The following is a 22,557-nucleotide window of genomic DNA, read 5'->3' on the forward strand; positions in this document are numbered from 1 at the left end:
TTTCATAAATGTTGGAGAGAGGAAACTAGTAATGAGAAAGCTGAAGAAAGAAGAGCAGAGAGGGACGAACTGATGAGCAAGACTGGAGAATGAAGGAGGGTTGGGACAAGGTGGCTGGGTTGGTCTCCAACAGGAGGCAGTACACCTCATCCTCTGAAACTAGAAAAAACTAAAAGGGGACACGTGCAAATAAATTCATAAGAAAGAGTGTTGGACATTTGGGGTGTTTCATGCCCGAAGGTATCATTCTCTGTGAAGTGGCAAGGTCCGTCTACTGAGAGAGAATGGGGAAAGGTTTTGAGAAGGGTACTTGAAAGTAAGTGAAGTTGTAGAAAACCTCACACTTTGCTCTTTCTATTCTTTTCTTGTTACTGCTGTTTTGGAATTGGGGGGATTTGAATTAAACTAAATTTACTTAAAATCCTAGTAAGGTTGTACCACTTTATTCTATTCATTTCATAAACAGTTTCTTATTTAACATAAGGGATTTTTTTTTCTTACAACCTATACATTTCAAATAAATTTCTCAATATTTTGTTATGAAAATTATCAAACATACAGTAAAGTGAAAAGAACTATACAGGGACAGTTAATTTACCTGCCATATGGATTCTGTAGTTTGTTTTTATTCCCTCGTTTTTCTGTGTGAGCCGCCGGCACAGCATGGCAACTGACAGATGGGTGGTGTGGTTCCAGGACCGGAAATGAACCCAGGCCACAGAAACGGTGAGAGTGCCAAACTTTAACCCCTAGACTATCAGAGCTGGTTGTCTTTATTTTTCGTAGGTGACCTTTCTTCTGATCTCAACCCCCAACCCCAATCACAAGCCATCAAATATTCTGCCACCAAATGGAAACCCAAGCCTCTACCTCCCCTTCCCTTGCAGAGGTCAGTGTAGGGACTATGGGGAAGGCTCAGTCTCACATTTCCCTTAAGCTGCCCACTCAGTGTCTCTTCTAGGCAACTGTACTTTCCTCTAGTCAGCTGTGTGTTGCTGTTCTCTGTACTGCTGGTCACTGGGGAAATCTGGGACATAGTGTCCTTCAGGGAAGCGATGGCACTTGGGTAGATTATCACTTCAGTTTACCCAGGATCGCCAGTTAGACTGTGCAGATATATGTGAGTCTCTTTACTGATGGATTGGCCAATTTTAAAAGTGGAATTACAATGGGGGAGAAGAAAGGCTAAAACTCTGCACTGAATGGGCTTCTCCCTGAATCCAGAGGAAAACTATCTGTAGTAAACGCTGTTACTATCCCGCCTCATATCCCTTTGAGTTCGTCATGAAGGTTTCCACACACTGAGGGTTTCTTTCTCAAGCCCCCATGTCTCTCTTCTTTGCCTGAAGGCTTTCTTCAGCCCCACGGAAGCTTGTTCTGCTACAGGCAGGTGCAACACAGAGGTGTAGACGGGGATTACACCCACAGGGGCAGTCTTCAACAAATAGGGGATGGAGCGAGTGGATACATGCCCCAGCCTCCTCACCACCAGTGGGACAATTCAGAACTGTGTTCCACACTGTTTCTCAGAGGATCCTTAGTGGGACTGAGCCCTAGTCACCCACTCATTAACAGTAGAAACCCACTGGCTACTAACCCACTCAGTAAAGCACACTTGCTGGCTTTTCTCTGTTCCCTGTCTCACTTTTCCATTTCCTCATCTGTGTTTTTTAGAATCACCTCACAAATAAACTTTCTGTATCCAAGTCCTTGTGTCAGATTCTGCTTTTTGAAGACTCCCAAACTAAGATATTGAACAACTTAGATTCTTCAAAAAGGAAGTTCCATGAGTGGAGTCACCCCCAGTCCCTACACTGGCTATCCAGCCTTCAGATTTGTTCCTGTGTCAGACACCTGTTGTGAACCACTTCAGAGTGTCCTGGCCTCACTTATCTTTTATTCTAACTACTGCTGTGGCAACCAGTTGTCTGCGTATTCTTTCAAGTTCCTCTAGGTGCAACCTGGCAATACCTCACGTCAAGCTCATGAAGCTTGCCTCTCACTCTCCCCCTGAGGTTTATCTGTTGACTCCGTGGTGAAGAATACTGTGGAAAACCACCGTGGTGCTCATGCTTATGCAACCTAGGAGATTTCTCACGCCCTTGGGGAGAACCTTTGAGCAATGGGGATGGGATCCAACTGATAAATATTGCCCCCCTTCTGTCCTGTCAGTAGTTGACGCTACTGAGATGAATTTTGGGGGCCTCTTTGGCAGTCCCATGGATCCCGCAACCAGTCACTCAAGTGGTGGCCAACTTGACAATGCACCTTTGCATTGGTTCTCCATCTTTCCTGCCTCTCTCACCCATCCCTCACTCCCGCTCCCTGTTTCACACTCCTCAATAAAGAATGTATATTTAAGTCTTTGTTTCAAGCTCTGCTTTCTGATGTACTAGGCTAAAATAGTACCTTTTTCTTCTTTTCAGCCTCTTTCTTTAATTCTCTCCCATGAGAGTCTTACCAACCTTTTGGTAAACCAAGAGAGGCATGAATCCCTGGATTCATTCTTCTTGCCTTGTTAGTGCAATTCTGTAGATTTGCATCATTCAATCTGAGGTCGTGCCTTGTGGTTTTTGAGGCTAGTCAGGAATGCTAAGTCTCACAGATTTTTTTTTTTTTTTGGTGTGTAGCAGTGGGAGATTTGACACACCTCGTAGTGGGTCCAAGATAGGTGTAAGACTTCTGACTTTGATATACTTATCAGTGTAAATTGCACAACTGTTGCTCTATTTCTGTACCTGATGTGACAAACATGAACACACACATTGCTATGGGAAGCAGCTTGTAAAATGGCTCCTCATGATCAGCTCTCTTGACATTCACACTCTTGTGTAGTTCCTTCCCCTGGAATGTGGGTCGGACCCAGTGATTTGGTTCTAACAAATAGAATACAGCAAAAATGATGGGCTGTCACTTCCAGATTAGGTTATAAAAGACTGACTTCCATGTTGCTCACACTTTCTCTCTGGCTTTTCTCACTTGTTCACTTTGATGAAGCCAGCTGCCATCTTGTGAGATACCCTCTGGAGAAGCCCACACAGCAAGGAACTGAGCGAGGCCTCTGGCCAACTTCAGAGAACTGAGACCTTCAGTCCAATGTCCCATGAGAAACTAAATCCTGCCAGTAGCCTGGTGAATGAGCTCACGAAGCACGTTCTCCCCAGCTGATCTTTGAGATGACTACTGCCCCAGCCAACACCGTGACTGCAGCCTTGTGAGAGACTCTGACCCAGAAGACCCAGCTAAGCTATGCTCTGATTCCTGACCCACATGAACTGTGAGATAATAAATGTTATATTAATACATTGATCAGAACAAACATTAATTCTCTGGGACAATGAATCTAAAGCTGTAAAGAGGAAAGGCATATTAATGACTACATGAGATTTGAAACAGGCCGCTTTCCACAACGCACTCTCCTTGGAGCCAATTAGTCATTTTAAATTGTAGAGTATTTAGTTTCTTTTATACTTTTTTTTTTTGAGGAAGATTAGCCCTGAGCTAACGTCTGCTGCCCATCCTCCTGTTTTTGCTGAGGAAGACTGGCCCTGAGCTAACATCTGTGCCCATCTTCCTCTACTTTATATGTACTTTATATGGATGCCTACAACAGGATGGCTTGCCAAGTGGTGCCATGTCTGCACCCGGGATCCTAACTGGTGAACCCTTGGCCACCGAAGCAGAACGTGCGCTCTTAACCACTGCGTCACCAGGCTGGCCCCTAAACTTTCTTTTTGGGCCTTCAGATATAATAAAGGAGTTATAAGGGTTCCTACCTTAGTTAAGCTGAGACCACTAAAATGATGGTTTTAAATGTTCTCCTTCAAGAAAAAGAAGACTCCATCGTATTTTTATGTTGCTTGACCACCTCTCCCTCTCCTTAAAGCATTTATTCATTTATTCAGCAAACATTAATTGAGAACCTATTACTGTGTGAACCAAGTCCTCTGCCTGAGGTTGGGATTACAAAGATTAACTAGATCTGGTCTTTAGTAAGGGAATCTGACAAGTCCACAAGGCCATTAAATACAACTGGCAAGGCCCATCCTAGGATGAGCTTGAGTAGCTATGGAAACACAGAAGTGGATCCTGTAAGACTTTCTGTAGGACCTAATCTCTGAATTAAGACCTGAAGAACAAGTCGTAGATGGCCAGATGGCATAAATGGAAGGGAGTCTCTGGCAAGAGTGGAACAGTGTGTGCAAAGGCCTGGAGCCCTAATCTTTGGGTTACCCTACTCCATCTTTTCTGTGTTTTTAACATCTCCCTTTCCATTTGGCCCCTTCTCCATGGCCTATAAACATCTTAATGTTTCTTACATTTAAAAACAAGGCAAAAAAATAATCCATCCCTCAATATTGTGTCTTCCTCAAGCTACTGCCCTATCTCCCTGCTTCTCGTTGTAGTCATGCTCCTTGAAAGAATATAGGGCCTACCTCAAGTCCCTTACCTCCCATTCCGTCTTTAACCTGAGGACCCAGGGGACCTTCATGGGAAAGAGGAGAGTGGTACAAGGAGAAGAACAAATGGTCATTTAGGAAGGTGGAGGGTAATGAGAAAACAAGAATTCATACTGCATGGGTTCAACTGAAGGTTCTGGGAACTTTGAGGGTGAACAAAGAAGAAAGACTTTGAGTAGCTTCAAGATCTATTCAACGCAATAGGGATAAAGAAAGGGGATTTTTATGAAGTTTTAGGTAGGTGTTTCTCTTTGGGGGTTTCTTCAGAGGGTATAGTAAAGATTTGAATTTCTATTTTAGTTACTTCAGGTTGCTGAATGCCAGGACTGAGCTACAAGTCTGCCTTGCATTACGTGGATTACATTTAACTTTTAAGTTAGCAATGCAATGTTTGGTTTAAAAATTCTAGTGTTCCATATACAATGATATCTTAAGGTACTGGAAGACCAGTATTTTTTGTTGGAATAAAACCATTATTCTAAAAAATTATGAAATTTGAATCATTTATGTGTTATACCACATTCCAATTTCTAATCAAACTGTGTTTCACTTTTTTAGATAAAATTCTTCTATGTCTCCATAATTCTTAAAAGGAAGTATAAATGGCAATAGAAAAGAAGAGCTCCTATTGGTAGAATAATACTTATTTGAGTTCCAGGAACTTCTGAGCAAGTAGAATATGAAAATGGGTACTGAAAGGAATCCAAGAAACTCTCTGCCTTGGGATCCCATCATGAAACTAAAGAAGCCAAAGGAGAACTGGAAATATTTTCTTTTGAAGGAATAAGAACAACAGTTTGCTATCAATGAAAAGATTGCAACCCATGGAAAAAAATAGTAATTAAAAGTATGGTCTCAAAGGTAGTGAGAAGAGATGGGGTAAGAGAATTGAAGATGGATGAAGAGATTTGAAGATGGAGTAAAAAGAAAACATCTGAAGTTAGCTAATGACCCATGAGGCCTTCTTCCAGCTGTTGTAGAATTAGAGCTTTTTCAGCAGCTGGAAAAATGCGCACAAAGATTAAATCACTATCTAATAATGATCAATTGACACACTTCGGAAACGTCTTTTTTTAAAAAAGATCATCTATTTCATTTTCTATTTTTCATGATTAATTACTGTTTCTTTATTTCATGTAGTAGTTAGCTTAGTCTGTTTGTAATACTTTATTCATTTTATCTGCCGGCAACTGATATTACACTGATGATTTATATTTAATGTTTAAATTTTTATAATTTTCCATTTTACTTAATGTATAATTTTTTATTTAAAATGTATTAATCTGACGTTTTTATTTTATGAATTAAAAAGCTGCACAAAAGAAAATACAAGTATTTTAGTTATTATTTGAATCAAATACCACACTCTGGTATTATCCGTATCTCCTGGTATTATAATGATTTTTTAAAACATGCAGTTCTCACATAAAATTGTCTCTGATTCTGCTCCAGGGAAACTCTGGGTTGACTCCCCTGAGCAGCTTGTCAGACCCAATGATCGTGATCACAATACTTCACTGAAATTATGTGTTTATCTCTCTCCCTCTATTGTGTCATAAAGTCCTTGAATATTTATAAAACAGGAAGTAATTTGATTAGTTACAGTGAGGGGGATACTCCTTTCAGCCTTGTTGAGTGTTTGTTTAGTATGAGGAAGGAACTGAAAGCTGCATCAACTCTGGATATACAACAAAATTGAGTTGTGGACATTCCCAGGGCCAGACGGCACTTCACCAGGGCACAACCAGTCAGCCAGCTCTGTCTCATCTTCCTTTATCTTCAACCATGTCTGAAATTGAAGACCATCTGTGCTATGTAATAAAATGCCATACACCATAATAATAATTTTGAAATTTAATATATCTGAAGTCTATACTTATAAAAATCATGAAACAAAAATGTGTTTAAATCTTATTTAAAATGCAAAACCTCATTTTTATTATTTTCTTAGTATCTAACCTGTTGAATAAACAGCTTAGTCATGATCACAATGAGACAATGTATATGGAAGCAATGTGTAAATTGTAAAATGCTACACAAAAGAGTCTGCCTAACAGCTACAGTTAGAGACAAGACATTTCCTCTTCTCTTCCCCAGAGGGAATAATCCTAAATTTGTTAACCTTTCTTAATAGGTTTTCGTTTCCAGCCACACAAATTCTTGATACTGTTTTTCAAAACCCCGTTAAACTGCAGGCAGAAGTGTAGCCCCACACTGATCCTTTAGGTGAAACACGTCCTTATACCAGGGCAAGACAGACTTCCCAGGCCTGCCTCAGGCTGCCTTGGGTCTGGCTGAGACTTCCATTTTCGAGAGGTGCAGCATTCTTTGCTCATTTGCTTTTTCCTCAGTGGAGCATTAGACTCAATCAGGCAACCTTTCTCTGTAGCTCTTCTTTGAAAGCACCAAAAAAGTTAGCTTCAAAATTATTTTAAATAAGAGAGAATATTTAGCCCTTTCCTCTCACTACCTAGGAAAATATGGCAAGTTTTAAGTTTGGGAAAAGATACCTTTCCTTCATTTATGTACAAATGTGAATGACTGCCTTACTACTCACCAGCAAAAATTGTTTCCAGTTCTCAGAAACCCACCATCCGCAGACTTCTAAGTGGCTTATTTGTAGTTGGAACTTAAAGAGATTATGTTATACTTACTTAGTTACTTCAAAATTCTTTTTCTGCATAAGTTGCTACTAAATCAGCATAATTATAGCATACAGTCTTTGAGCATCCCGCTTAATAGTGATTTATTCTTGATCCACTCACTCTCGCTACACTATCCTTGAGGATAATACTGTTTATCTGAGTAATGAACAATTGAGGGGAACAGCATTTATAGAAATAATAAACAGCTGAATAAAGAACAGTTGAAGGAAAGTTTTTATCTTTGCATCTTGCTGAATATTGGGGAGGGAGTTTAAGGTGATCAACTTGGGCTCTACACAAATGACTGATTAAATCCCTTGCTAAAAGTTCTTTCCTAATAAATATGGATTGTGCTATACATTGTTCAGTTAATAGCAAATATTCATTGAGTGCTTACCATGTGCCAGGTACTGTACTTAGTAAATATCCCTGTTCTTGTGGAGTTTATATTTTAGAAAGGGGAGACAATGAACAATAAACGATAAATTTAAGAAAAATACATAAAATATTATATATAGTATATATACATTATACTTATATGAACATGTATATGTATCATACTGTATAATATTGTATAATATATAGTGTTGTATTACATTAAATTGTATTATATTAGAAGATGATATGTGCTGTAGAAAAGAAATGAAAATGCAGGGCATGATAAGGGGCACAGAGAGTGCCAATTTTAAAGAGGATGTTCAAAGTGGGTCTTGAGATGTAGTTGGAATTTGAGAAGTTTTCAAGGAGGTAATGGAGTTAGCCATAAAGATAGCAGGGAAAGAACATTCCTGGCAGAGGAAACAGCCTGTGCAAAGGCCCTAGATGGAAGCAAGCCTGGCATTTTCAAGGGAAATCAAGGAAGCCAGGATGGCTGGAGTTGAGTGAGTGAGTGGAAGATGGTAAGAGGGGAGGTCAGAGAACAGGGTGAGGGTAGTAGTGCTGGTGGAACAAGATCCTGTAGAAACATGGGCGGGGGAGTTGATGAAAACTTTGACTTTTTTACCCTGAGTGAAATGGGGAAGACTTGGAAGGTTTTGATCAGAGGAGTAACATATTCTGGCTTATGTTTTAAAGGGGCCACAGTGGCTATGTTGAGAGTAGACCATAAGGAGCAAGGATAAAAGATGTGAGACCTATGGGAAGCTACTGCAATGATCCAGGAAAATTCTGATGGTGGCTCAGATCAGGATGGCAGCAGTGGAGGTGGTAAAAAACCATTGGATGTTGAATATGTTTTGAAAATAGAGCATGATTGGCTGATGGATTGGTTTTGGCACATGAGAGAGGCAGCAGAATCAAAAAGATTCCGAAGTCTGAGCAAGTGGAAACATGAAGATGTTATCAGCTGAGATGGGGGAGGCTAGAGGTAGAGCAGGTTTGGGGAAGGAAATTCAAGAGTTCAGTTTTGGTCTTATCACGTTTGAGTTATCTATTAGACATTTAAGTTGAGATGTGGAGCTGGCAGTTAGATATAGTCGGAAGCGATGGCTAGTCTGGATATATAAATTTGGGAGAAGGATGTACATGTAATTTGTAGGGCCCAATGCAAAATGAAAAGTTATTAATTTCAAGATCATGACAGTAGAGCATTAAAACAAGTGTGGAATCCTGTTGAGGCTGGGGCCCTGTGTGACTGCACAGGTCACATGCTGATGAAGCTGGCCCCGTTTGGGAGTCATTGGCATATACGTGATATTGAAAGCCATGAGATTGGACAAGATCATCAAGGGAGTGAATATAGATGGAGAAGAAGACCAAACGCTGACCCCTGGGCACTCTAGCATTAAGAGATTGAGAAGAAGAGGAGGCAGCAAAGGAAACTGAGAGGTAGGGGGACAACCAGGAGAACATGGTGTCCTGGAGGCCAAGAGAGAACAGGAGGCGTGAGTGATCAACTGCATCAAATGCTGCTGGTCAGTTAAGGCGAGGACAGGGAATGGACCACTGGATTTAGCAATTTATAAACTTTTAGCCACAGTGAATTTTAATTTCTTTATAAGAAGCTAGGCAAAGCTACTGAGGGAGTGATTACAAACCACAAAATTGTAATTATTGAAAACAATTTCTAGGCCAGCCTGGTGGCTCAGCAGTTAAGTGTGCACATTCTGCTTCAGCGGCCCGGGGTTCGCTGGTTTGGATCCTGGGTGTGGACATGACACCACTTGGCAAGCCATGCTGTGCTTTATATGTGGCAAGCCATCCCACATATAAAGTAGAGGAAGATGGGCATGGATGTTAGCTCAGGGCCAGTCTTCCTCAGCAAAAAGAGGAGGGTTGGCAGCAGATGTTAGCTCAGGGCTAATCATCCTCAAAAAAAAGAAAACAATTTCATTCTTTCTTTTGTTTGCTGGGAAAAATTCACCCTGAGCTAACATCTGTTGCCAATCTTCCTCTCTTTTTTTTTTTCTTTTTCCCTCCCCAAAGCCCCAGCAATAGTTATATACTCTAGTTGTGAGTCTGTCCAGTTTTTCTATGTGAGCCACCACCACCACATGGCTACTGAAGACAAGTGGTGTGGTTCTGCACCCAGGAACTGAACCCAGGCCGCCAAAGCAGAGCACACGGAACTTTAACCACTAGGCCATCAGGGTTGGCTCAACAATTTCTTGATATTATGTGGCATCAAAGACAATGGGCCATATTCCACATTTGTACAAACTCTCCTGAAGCACATCCCTAAAATCACTGTTATATGAGTAAATTCACTTTGAAATCTTGGGAGATTTGGGGCATATAAAATAAGAATACATTTTAAATGAGATCAGAAGAGGATTTTCTGAAGTTTTTCCAAAATTTTTTTGGAGAGTAACTTTCTTGGCTAATATCAAGTATTTAGGAGGCCCTAATAACTTGTCTTAAAATAATATTTTCTTTAAAAAAATTTAGGATCCTTGAAAAGAGAAATTGCTTTTGAAATACTGATTATCCCCCCTTTATTAGTTTCTATTACATTTGTCTTATTGTCTCAGGATGCTTTGGCAAGAGGCTGATATGGAAGAGCTTTGAAACAAAAAGAAAGTCTTCCCAACCTCGAACTTAAGGTAATTTTAAGTATCAAATCTACAGGGATCCAGGGGGTTGTTCAAGAACAAAGCTTCAACTATTGCCCATTCTTATGCATTTTAATGCACTGTACATTTAGACTAAAGGAAAAAAGTTTAATAAGCTTCTGAGTTTGATTAAAACTCTTTTGCAGGGTTTTTCACAAAAACATTTTATAATCCAGAGAGTCAAGTAAGGGTTTTTCGTTTGTTTGTTTATAAGAATGAGCTAGGCTTGAAAAGCATTCTTCTAGAAACCTAAAGCTTTGCTGACTGCTTCTAGGTTTTGATGTATTTCTATGGTTAACAAGATACCACAGTAGGAGGCATCAAAGAGATCGTAAGTTAACATCTAGAAAATAATTCTGTTTTTGTACTGAAATTGAATTTGCCTTTATACATAGAATAAATTTACATCTCAAGTAGCAGAGGAAATTCTGTGAAGGACCTCTACCACATCCACACCCAAGTAATCTACAGTCTACCACCCTCAGTGACTTCTTTGCCAATTATTCTGGATCTGCAGAGAAATTCTTCTTTTAGGGTATTTTAAGCACCATGAGGAATAGATGATTAACTTTAAGAGTTAAGCAGTCTAGAATATAAGATCTATGGGTTATATGTCCAAAATATCTTTTTCTGAAGAGCAAAGACTGTGTTCACTGGGATGGACAGAAACCTGGTAAACAGAGATGGGAGCTGCTGGGAGTGACAGGAGCTTGAGTGTGTGAGGGGCCCTCAAAGCCCAAAGAGCTAGATGGTGGCCTGGAGATGCCACCCCCAAGATAGGTGAGCCAGATGCCTTAAAAGGGCTGTCAGGATTAAGTTCCCCATGCTGCTCATCATGTTTTCATTAATCAATGCCTAACTTCTTGTCCTTGACTTAGTCTTAAACTTTACCTCCTACTTCTCCCCAAATCATTTCACTGCATCTTCAGGAACTCCTAGTTCACAAATGAAGCAAGCGCTCCCATTATCTCACGCTATGGCTGGGAACTCAGCTCCTAGTCTTGCTGTAACTGAAAGCTGGCTCTCCTCTTGGAGGTAACCTCCTCGTAGGCATTTCCAGTAATGCCTATACTTATACCCAGTAGAGGAAGACATTTTATCAGCCCGTAAATGGGACCTCCTCCTTCTTGCAGGTATTCGAAGTTCACCTCTTCCCTTTCGGATTCTTAGCAAGAGTGGCCTGCCCCTGCTCAGCACTATTTTGAGGCTCTGCTAGCCTGCCAGAAGGGTATATTCTCTTCTTTTTTTCTTGGTTGCTGAGAAGCATCCAGTTTTTCATGGGTGCATTTGCTTGGTAAAGTTTATAGTAAGTTTAAATGGAAAGTTTAATAGTAAAAGCTCATATTTTGATCTCCACATCACCTTTAATTTTTGACAATATAAATAAGTTTTTCTTTATATTAAACTTTTGAGTATGTAGAAGAAAGCAACCAATTTAAAAAATGTGCCTTTGTGTATGTTAATCAACTACCTTATGGATTTTTCTTGTTTTGGTTTCTATATTATTAACCTGGAGTTGCTTAATTATTTTCTTCAATACTATTCAGTGAAGCTGAATACATTTATTGGTAGATTTAGGCTATCTTTTCCAAGTTTTGCTCCTTAAATTAAACTCTTGAACCCTCTTGAGTTGCCACACTACCATGCTTATGTGACAGTTACTTAAAGAAGTGTTCTCAAATCTTTGGAGGGAATCTGATCAATGCTTTCTCTGAAACTTAGTAAAAGTATTCTATTTCCTTATGCAGCAAAGACACATATTATTGTTTCTAATATTTCTGAAAAGATTACTTGAATGGAGGCTGCCTATTCGTACATTTCCATAAGGAAGGGCCTTGGGGCAGTCATTCCACTAGTGCAGTATTGTAGACCATTACTTTTCCATCCTTATGTAACAATCCTTCTTCCTTTGGAATTCATACTATCTGACTATTGCTGACATCTTCACATCTCGAGGTTACTCCCCTCATTCATTGAAGACTTTGGCTCTTGTCTCGTGATCTTCTCTCTCCAACACCTGCCATTATCCTACATGCTCTTTTCAACATCAGAGAGGCCAAATGGAGGAGAATCAAGGTCCTGGGAAACAGCCCCAGCTCAGCTAATAGCCAAAAACAACTTGCCAGCCATGTGAATGATGTTATTTTGGACCTTCCAGCACTCCAGCACCCCAGGAGACACCAGCAAAATAGAATAACCACCTAGTCAATGCATAGGTTGTGAGAAGTAATAATTTGTTATAGTTTTAAGCTTTTAACATTTTGGAGTAATTTGTTGTGCAGGATTGGATAAAAGTATCTTCCCTCTCCACATTCCCAACTTGGGCCATAGAGGAGGAACATATATGACCTCTCTTCTACTCCTTTGAGTGTAACTCCCCAAGATCAGCCAATATAATTGAGAAAAATTTGACTGTAGTGTGTTGAATAGCATCCTTCCTCCAGATTCATGTCTATCTAACACCTCAGAATGTAACCTATGTGTATATAGGGTAATTAGTTAAGGATCTCGAGATGAAATCATCCTGGATTTAGGGGGGGATCCTAAATCCAATGGCTGAGGTTTTTATAAAAGAAAGGAGAGGGAGATTTGGACACACAGAGCCACAGAGGAGAAGACAATGTGAAGATGGAGACAGAGATTGGAATGATGGGGCTCCAAGCCAAGGGCTGCTAGGAGCCACCAGAAGCTGGAAGAGGCAAGGAAGGATTCTCCCCTAGAGACTTTGGCACCTTGATTTTAAATTTTTGCCCTCTGGAACTGTAAAAGAATAGATTTTTGCTGTGTTAAGCTACCAAGTTTCTGGTAATTTGTTACAGCAACCCTAGGAAATGAATACATTGACATTCACTGTTGGATGAAGTCACTGCATTGAAAGACAATGGGCACCCACAATTATTGGATCCATCTGTATCCAGATGGGTGGGATGGGCCTGAGGTCCTAATCCCTGCAGCTGATTAGAAAAGTGGACTTAGAGTTTACTCTGCAGACCCCCACATGTCTCTGACTCTTAGGAACTTCCTCCTCCTGACCCCCACTTTAGGTGGTTAGGTGTGTTCACTTGGCCTCTGCCAATCCAGGGTCTTCCTCTCTCTCCTGATATAAGGTAGTTCAGTTCAACTGTAGTGTCTCCAACTAGCATCGCAAATTTACAGAAAACAGTCACTAACATGCTTTTCAAAAAAAGTTAGTGCTGCTTTACCAATTACGTCAAGGGACATAATTTAGGAGTTTGGAGGGCAGGTTGCTCAGGATAAACCCAACATAATGTTTGTATTCACCCCACACCATATGACTTGCTTTGCCAATAAGCTATGAGCTGAAGTAATGTGTCCCTTCAGCAGAAGCTTTGAGAGCTACGTGTGGTTCACCACACTTTTCCCTGCTTCTGCATTCATGGACTCATCAGTCTGGGTCCTTGAGTATCTACAATGAGCAATGTGCCATGGGAACCTCCAATCTATAGCCAGTTGGTTGGCAGCACAGGTAACAACCTGGATTTTTGATTGGCATCTGAAGTGGGAGCAGTCTTGTGGGACTCAGCCCTTAATCTGTGGGATCTGGTGCTATCTCCAGGTAGATAGTATCAGAATTGAGTTAAATTTTGGGGACACCCAGTCAGTGTCAGCTTGGAGATGGAAAATTGCTTGGTGTTGCAAAAAATAAAAACATTTCAGCTAGTAAGAGAGATTCAACGGGAGTGGGGATTGCAGGTGCTCCAAATCTTTTTATATACTCCAATTCCAATTATAGGGTCCCAGTCTTTCTTGATCAGTGCCCTTACTTGCACATCAGACAGATACGAAGGCAGTTAAGTTTCATGGCCTTATAATTCAGTAAGTTTGGGGGTCAAACTTTGCATTTATTTTCCAGCTATCTCCATCTTGTGGTTTCAGGAAAGCAGATATGTTAGCAAAATCCTGGAAAGTCCACTGGCTTCGGTCTGTGACATAAGCCAAAAATTTAGGAATCTGAGCAGTCATTCTCTTACTTTAAGTTTTCCAGGACCATTAGAAAAGCGACCCTGTGCCACAGTCCTTGACCTCCTCATAACCTTCCCAGTGCTCTATGGCAATAGCCATGTAGTTGCCAATGGCTTCAAGAAGCACTTTATTCCAGCTCAGTCACCACAGGTGGTTATTTATGAGCTCTTTGGAGACTATGTGCCACAGACTACCGGGTCACGTCACTTAATGCTAACTGGATGTTCTGTGCTTTCGCCTCCAATCAGACAGTATAACTAACCCATGTATCCCCTTTCCATTCCCCTGAGGGTCTACTGCCTGCAACCACATCTTGTCAATATCTGTATCATTGTCCTCAGTTGCAAGTTTCAGAAACTGACAGTTCTAGTAAGGAAAAGAATACATTGAAAATATGTCAGGTGGTTCACAACATCTCTAGGAATGCTAGAGAACCAGAGTAGAAAGATTGGAGCAAGATGTCCCAGGCAGCTGCATCCAGGACTGCATCTGCCATCACTGACCACTGGGTGCTTCAGCTTGTGCTACCACCGAACTTCCAATCTGTGGTCCAAGATGGCCCCTCCAGCTCCTTTTATCACATATGCATTTAGATCAGCAGAAAAGAATACAAGGAAGTGGAGGCATGCCCCCTGTCCATCAGGGTAAGATCTGGAAATGGAACATGGTACTTCTGTCCGTATCCCATTTATCAGAATGTCACATGGCCATACCCAGCTATAACAAAGTCTAGGATAAGTGATTTCTTCTGGGAAGCCATGTATCCAGCTAAAATTTTGAGAAAGAAGGGGAAAATAGATAGCAAGGAACAATTTTCTCTAACACAGGTTTACTTTGTGGAAACAAAATCCTTCAAGGAAATAGTCTAACCAAATGAAATTTGAATCAGAATAAAATCTCAAGATGGGGAAGACATAAAACACAAGAAATAAAGTCTCGTATTTAACACAATAAAATACATGTATAAGTCAAAATAATCCTGGTTATATGGTTAAGAACTATAATGCAATGGTTAAGAAAGGGCTGTTTACATTGAAAAACCATACTTCTGATTATCTTTTATTTAGGTTCATGAATTGTTAATATAAAATACAATTTTTTTAACTTGTAAAAATGTACTAAAGGTCTCATTTCAGAGAATAGGTGAGAGATATAGTAATTGTTGAATTTTGGTATTAACAGAGAAATGCAAATACGAATGCTTATAAAAATTTTAAAGAAACTATTAGGGAATTCTTTGTGGAATTCAATATGGCCAGAAGAGTAAAGAGAACAATAAAAACAGGCAATTCAGCAAAACAAAGAAAAGGGGCCCAGAGGAAAACATTAAGAAAACATAATAAATATAATGAGTTTATTAAGGAATCTCAACTTGTTGGGACAGTAAAGTGAAATGGTTAAGCTTGGGGGTACCGATTTAATGGTTTCACCGCTTACTAGCTGTATGACTAAGGCAAATTGCTGAAACTCTCTGGGCCTGAACTTACTTTTCTTTATAAAAGGAATATTGCCTCATGGAGGGCTGTTGTGAGGTTTAAATGAGTTAATATATATAAAGTGCTTAATACAGTGCCTAGCACTTGTTAAGTGCCCCACAAATGTTAATTATTGCATAGACTGTTATATTGGTAGCCTCTAATTAACCACACCTCCTGGTATTTGAATCCCTGTGTAATCCCCTCCGGCATTGACCCTGGGCTTGGCCATGTGACTTGCTTTGGCCAATGGAAAATTTGCAAGCATGATGTAAGCAGATACTTGTTAACACGTATTTGAGCTCTTGGGCTCCCTCACAGCTAACATGATGTGAGGATGTTCAGGCTGTCTTGCTGGAGAGAAAGGCCACATTCCTGCAGGATGAAACACCACATGAAGGAGAACTAAGGCACCTGGCATAGCCCCTGATGAAAGCCACAACGTGTGACTTCAGGTGACACTGCATGGAGTAGAAGAACAACTCAATTGCCCTTATAGAATCATGAGAAATAAGTAATAACTAATCATTATTATTTTAAGCTACTAAATCTTGGCGTGGTTTGTTTCCCAGCAAGAGATAACTGAAATAGTTACTATTCTAAAGATGGAAACGTTTTTTTCCCTAATAATCCCCAACTGTGTTATCCCCCTGGATGAGGAGGGGAGGCTCTGTACTGGGTGAGATTACAGTTCCCTCTCTGCTGCTGCTGCTTCTCTGGTGATGTGAATTGGCCATGCTTCATGCTGTCTGTTCACAGGTGTCCAAAAGCTGACATTTTTATGGAACATGAGTGATTTCTTCACGGGGTCCAAAGGAAGAGCCCCACATCACACGCCGCTGCATGTTTCCAGGCTCAGGTTTGACCTCTCCTTTTCCCTCCCACATCCCTACAAAGTTGTCCCACAGGCTGCTTCTGCTGAGTTCCAGTAGCCCAGAGATGAGAAAAGGTGCTGGACAGACAGCTCCAGCCCAGCCATCTCTGGCTGCTTCCAAGAAAATCACTATTTATATTTAGGGTATTTTCTTCCAGTGGTTTTTTTTTTTTGAGGAAGATGGTCCCTGAGCTAACATCAGTGCGCATCTTCCTCTATTTTGTATATGAGATGCTGCCACAGCATGACCTGATTAGCAGTGTGTAGGTCTGCACCTGGGATCCGAAGCTGTGAACCCCTGGCCACCAAAGCAGAGTGTGCAAACAACCACTACACCACCAGACTGGCCCTGCTTCCAGTGTTTTTTAATGCACAATTTTTATATTTTCCCTTCACCCTCTCTTCCTTCCGTCTTTTTAACATTGTTAAAAAAAAAAAACAAAAAAAAAACTGCCTTTGATCAAGTTCCCCAGAAGTAGACTTTTAGATTAGGATATGTGTCCAAGTGATTTGTGAAGGAAGTCTCCTGGAAGAAATTGATAAGGGAGTGGGGTGAAGAAAGATGGGAAGACGGGAGAAGCCAAACAAATGTATGCATTTGGGCAAAGTCCTAGGCAGGGTAGCTTCAGCCCAACCCCGCAGGGGAACTCTGGAGTGTGACTTAGGTCCCAGCGTTATTCTTGGCCAAGGGAACTGGGCTTTCATGGTCCTTCTCTGGTCAGTTATTGGCTAAAGGTCATCTCAGGGGGACTTGCATTCCCCAGCACTTCTGGCTACTGTGTGCTGGCAAAGTGACCCTAGGGGCTCATGGGCAGGCCTCTGAAGAGAGCCATGGTGTGTGCCATTACAAGAAGAAGCACACAGACGCAAGGGACGGTACACAGAAGTGGTAAAGGGATTCAGGATCCAGGCAGAGGACCAACCGTTTCTGCTGCAAACACTATGTATACAGTTTTGTCACTTTTTTTCCAACTAACATTAGAATATAAGCATTTCCTCTGTTATTATCAACTTATGGAAAAGTAAATTTAATAATTAAATTGTATTGCGTTTAGTAGGTAGACCATAATTTGCTTCATTATGCCTATAATTTTGGAAATTTAATTTGGGAAATGGTCATTTATGAGCCACATACCATATTTTAGGCATTTGTTAGGAAAATAAACGTAAATTAACTGATTGTTTATCACTTAGTGTCTTTACATCTTAGATTATGGATAAACCGTTAAAAATAATACCCTAACATGGATAAATATCACAAACATAATTTTGAGTAAAAGAGGCTAAACAATGTTCCTTCAATGTGACTCCATTTACGTAAAGTTCAAAGTCATCTGTGGTGATAGAAGTCAGGAAAGTGGCTATCTTTCAGGGAGATGAAAGCAAATGTGAGGGTGGGGGGCTTTTGGGGTGCCAGAAATATTCTTTCTTGGTCTGGATGTTTCCTGTGCGTGTTCAGCTTTTGAAAATTTTTTGATCTGTATACTAATGACAGTAAAAAGTTTACATTAAAAATGAAAACAACATGGGGCCGGCCCTGTGGCCGAGTGGTTAAGTTCACGTGCTCCACTTCGGCAACCCAGGGCTTCACCGGTTCGGATCCTAGGTGTGGACATGGCACTGCTCATCAAGCCATGCTGAGGTGATGTCCCAAATAACACAAACAGGACTTACAACTACTACAATATACAACTATGTACCAGGGGGCTTTGGGGAGAAGAAGGAGGGGAAAGAAAAGATTGACAGCAGATGTTAGCTCAGGGCCAATCTTTTAAAAAAACTAATAAAAACCAAAAAAGAAACATATAACCCATCTCTGACCCAGAAAAGGAATAGCTTTGATGAAGCCAATGAGTGTAGAAGAGCAAAACCTGCAAAATCATCGAGAAACAGACTCAGAGACCTGATCAAACCATACCTGAAATTGATCCTATCCTTAAACCGTACAGATATATGAGCAAATAAAACCTCTTTATAGTTTAAGACAAGAACAGACAAACAGAACACAACACAAGTAATGCTCCCACATGAAGCTGCATGCTCTGGCTCCTGCCTACCTCTCCAACCTCATTTTATGCTACCCTCCTCTTCCTTCACTATGTTCCAGCCAACTCTATATTGTTTCTGCTCTAACATTTCAAACTCTTTCCTTGGCGGCTTTCCCTGTTACCTTATCTAAAATAGCTTCCCCACTGCCAATCCCTCCGTTTCGTCACTTTGTAGAGTTCAATCATAGCATGTAACACACTCTGTAGGTGATTTGTATGTTAAAAAACCCCCCCAAAACAAAAAACATTGTTTTCTTAGTCTCGTGCACTAGAATGGGAGCTCTTTGAAGGCAGTGGTCTTGTCTGGATGAAACCCAGCCCCTAAAACACTACGTGACCCTTTAAGACTGGTCAAGAAGTACTTGCTGAATAAGTGAATAATGTTCATTTTACACAATAGTAAGCCCAAGTATTCAGGACTTTAGCATACCTCAACTATAATTTTTGGCTGCCTAAGTCTGCTAAATTTTGAAGAAGAGAACAGTCTCAAATTACTTGCTACTTTGTGTGACTGCTGTGCTATATGATTAACCAAAAGATAAATTTACAAAAATGTGATAAATATTATAGTAAGGGAGATCATAAGAGACAACCATCTTCTTGCTCCTGGCATATTTTTCAGAATATAACATATTTGCTTAGTTGAGATTACTGCCCATGTCTCCATGAGCAGAAGTGCTTTTCCCTGTATTGTTTGATAAGAACTTCATTTCCAAGTTTACAGAGTCTAGTTAGGGATAGGAGATTCTCTGATTATTTCGTGGAGATCTTAAAAATTAATACCACTCAGAGTAGCAGTAGCCTTCTTAGGTTACAGTCACACACCACATAATGATGTTTGGGTTGATGATGGACCTCATATACCACGGTGGCCCCATGAGATTAGTACCATATTGCCTAGTTATGTAGTAGGCTGTACCATCTAGGTTTGCGTAAGTACACTCTACAATGTTCACACAACAAAATCATCTAACAACGCATCGCTCAGAAAGTATCCTTGTTATTAAGTAACGCATTACCATATATTGTTAGCTGGTTTCACAGACGTGGAGAAAATCTAAAAGGTTAACCTGCCAATTGTTACTCTTTCTAAATTCTCTTCATTGTAAACTCATGTGCGGGGGTGGGGTGGTGATAAAAACCTGCTTAAAAATAGTCTACATCCTGGTCCATGGTGTGTAACATAACTAAGATTTTGGTGACAGATGTAAATAAGAACTGATGTGTTTTTATCGATCCAGTGTGAAATTGAAAGGGAGGATGCCTGAATTCACTTTTAGCCCATCCTAGACTCAGTGTACAATCTTCACAAGGTTACCAAGTTTTTGAACCTTAATTTTATTGTCTGTAGTCATGGATCTATAGAAAATATCACATTTGGACCCTATAGGAAATCATTCTACATAAGTAGGATCTTACTATTAACAAAAATAAAAATTAAAAACCCTCAGAATTTATAGTTTATCCTGATTACAAAAATAAAACGCATTCAAGAATAGAAACTTTAAAAAACAAAAAGTACAAGGAAAAATAGATATTAGAATGCTTTAAATTTGAACTACCCTGTTCTTATTTCATGTTGGTTATACCTTGCTTTTATATCTTCTGAAACTAGTGATTTATTGTTATTGTTCCCTCCTCCCTCCCTTCTTTCCTTCCTTTTCTTTCTTTCTTTCTTCTTCCTTTCCTTCCTTCCTTTCTTTCCTTTCTTCTCTCTTTCTTTCCTTTCTTCCCTCTCTCTTTCCTTGTTTCTTTCTTCCCTCCCTTCCTTTCTTCCTTTTCTTCTTCACAGTCAATATCTGTTTAGAGTTACCAAAACGTTTATTAATATATTTGCTTCCACTACTTTTTTTTTTTTTTCGGTGAGAAAGTTTGGCCCTGAGCTAACATCTGTGGTCAATCTTCCTCTTTTTGCTTGAGGAAGATTTTTGCTGAGATTTTTGATTGGCTAACATCTATGCCAATCTTCCTCTCCTTTGTATGTGAGATGCTGCCACAACATGGCTTGATGAGCAATGCGTAGGTCTGTGCCAGGATGGAAACTCATGAACCCTGGGCCGCCAAAGCAGAGCACACAAACTTCAGCACTATGCCACCGGGCTGCCCCCCCCCCCCCCCCCCCCCCCCGCCCCCAACTGCTTCTTTCTTGGCTCATTTTCATTTTGCAAAGAACATTCTTTAGGGTTTTTTCACCAAGAGTTTATTAGCGCTGAACTTTCACAGTCCTTTTATAACTGAAAATGCTTTTACCTTACACTTACTCTTGGAAAACATTGTAGTAAACTCTCTTTCTCCCTCGTATCTATTTTTGTCATCAATACCATGTATTTTAATTCTACATATATTTTAACCTCAACAAGATGCCATCATAGTTTAAACTGTCAATATTCATTGAGTTTTAACCACACATCTACCCCTTCTTCCTTCTTTATACCTTGTGTTACTGAGCTTCAAACAGGGATCATTTTCCTTTGCCTGGAGAAGTCTTTTGGTACGTCTTTTGGTGTAGGTCTACTGGCATTAAATTCCCCCTAGTTTTTGTGTCTGAAAATGTCTTTATTTTACTTTCATTTTGGAAGCGTATTTTAACTCGATATAACTTTCTAGAGTGGCTGCTATTCTCTTTTAGCACTTTGAAAATGTTATTCCGTCATCTTCTCCCTTCCACATTTTCTTTCGAAGAGTCAGTCATCAGTTTTATTGCTACTCCTTTAATATTATGCATATCTCCCTCTTCCTCTGCTGATTTTTAGATTTTTTTCCTTTTTCTTTAATTTTTAAGTGTTACTATGATGTGTATAGATATGATTTTCTTTGTGTTTGTTCTACTTGAGGTTTTTAGAGATTTTCTAATCTGAGGCTTAATGTCTTTCACCGATTCTCGAAAATTATCAGACAGTAGCAAATAAAATTTTTACCCATTCTCTTTCTCCTCTCTCTTTGGGACTACATATGTTGATCTTTTTATGTTGATGTCTTACAAGTTCATTTTACAATTTTCTTTATTTTCCTGTCCTTTATATCTCTGCTTTAATCTGTATAATTTCTTCTGACCTACTTTCCAGTTCACTAATCATCTCTTCCATTGTGTCCAATTTATTGTGAATCCTATATTGAGTACTTTATTTCTGAAATTTTATTTTTAATTTCTATGATTTCTATTTGATTTATTTTTTACTTTTTTAAAGATTGGCACCTGAGCTAACATCTGTTGCCAATCTTCTTTTTTTTCCCCATCTTCTTCTCCCCAAAGCCCCCCAGTACATAGTTGTATATTCTAGTTGTAGGTCCTTCTGTTTGTGCTATGTGGGATGCTGCCTCAACATGGTGTGACGAACGGTGCCATGTCCGTGCCCAGGATTCAAACTGGCGAAACCCTGGGCCACTGAAGTGGAGTGCATGAACTTACCCACTCAGCCATGGGACCGGCCACCTGATTTATTTTTATATATCTTAGTTGTCTAATAAAACTTCTCCACATTTTCATGCATTTTCTGTATCATTCTCTTGATATTCTTGAACATATTAATCAAGATATCTTAAATTATGTATCTGATCACTTCAAAATTTGGGTCATCTGAGTATTTCTACTGTCTGTTTTTGTTTTTCAATAGTTTGGTCAAGGACATTTCTTTTTCTTTTTGAGGAAGACTAGCCCTGAGCTAACATCTGCCACCAAGCCTTCTCTTTTTGCTGAGGAAGATTGGCCCTGGGCTAACATCTGTGCCCGTCTTCCTCTAGTTTATATTTGGGACGCCTCCCACAGCATGGCTTGAAAAGTGGTGCATAGGTCTGCACCTGGGATCCGAACCAGCAAATCCCAGGCTGCCAAAGCAGAGCATGTGAACTTTGCTGCGACACTGGGGCAGCCCCATCCAGGACATTTTTGATTGAATGTGGAATTTGTATGTGAAACTATTTAGAGGCACTGGATGATGTTATCTTCCTCTACAGATGATTAAATTTTTTCTTCTTCTTTTCCCCAAAGCTCCCCAGCACATAGCTGTGTACTCCAGCTGCA

The 22,557-nt window shown here is 40.1% G+C and overlaps 1 protein-coding gene across 47 annotated transcripts in view; it reads left to right on the forward strand.

Annotated features, from left to right (window-relative positions):
- The window catches only part of LOC102147527 (uncharacterized), a 109,507-nt gene that overhangs the window by 68,225 nt on the left and 18,725 nt on the right, over positions 1-22,557 (forward strand). For 5 of the 47 annotated variants that reach the window (XR_011438559.1, XR_011438565.1, XR_011438567.1 and 2 more), the window contains one exon: positions 5,019-5,787. The exons of 5 other annotated variants lie outside the window; for them this stretch is intronic. The gene's annotated coding sequence lies outside the window, so the exon portion shown is untranslated. Of the gene's footprint in view, positions 1-650; positions 1,707-1,945; positions 2,362-2,997; positions 4,698-5,018; positions 5,788-10,074; positions 10,147-16,373; positions 16,474-22,557 lie in introns of those variants that run through there. 37 more of the 47 variants (XR_011438536.1, XR_011438538.1, XR_011438526.1 and 34 more) reach the window with 16 other exon arrangements.

The sequence above is a fragment of the Equus caballus genome, chromosome 5, assembly GCF_041296265.1.
Source record: "Equus caballus isolate H_3958 breed thoroughbred chromosome 5, TB-T2T, whole genome shotgun sequence".
NCBI lineage: Eukaryota > Metazoa > Chordata > Mammalia > Perissodactyla > Equidae > Equus > Equus caballus.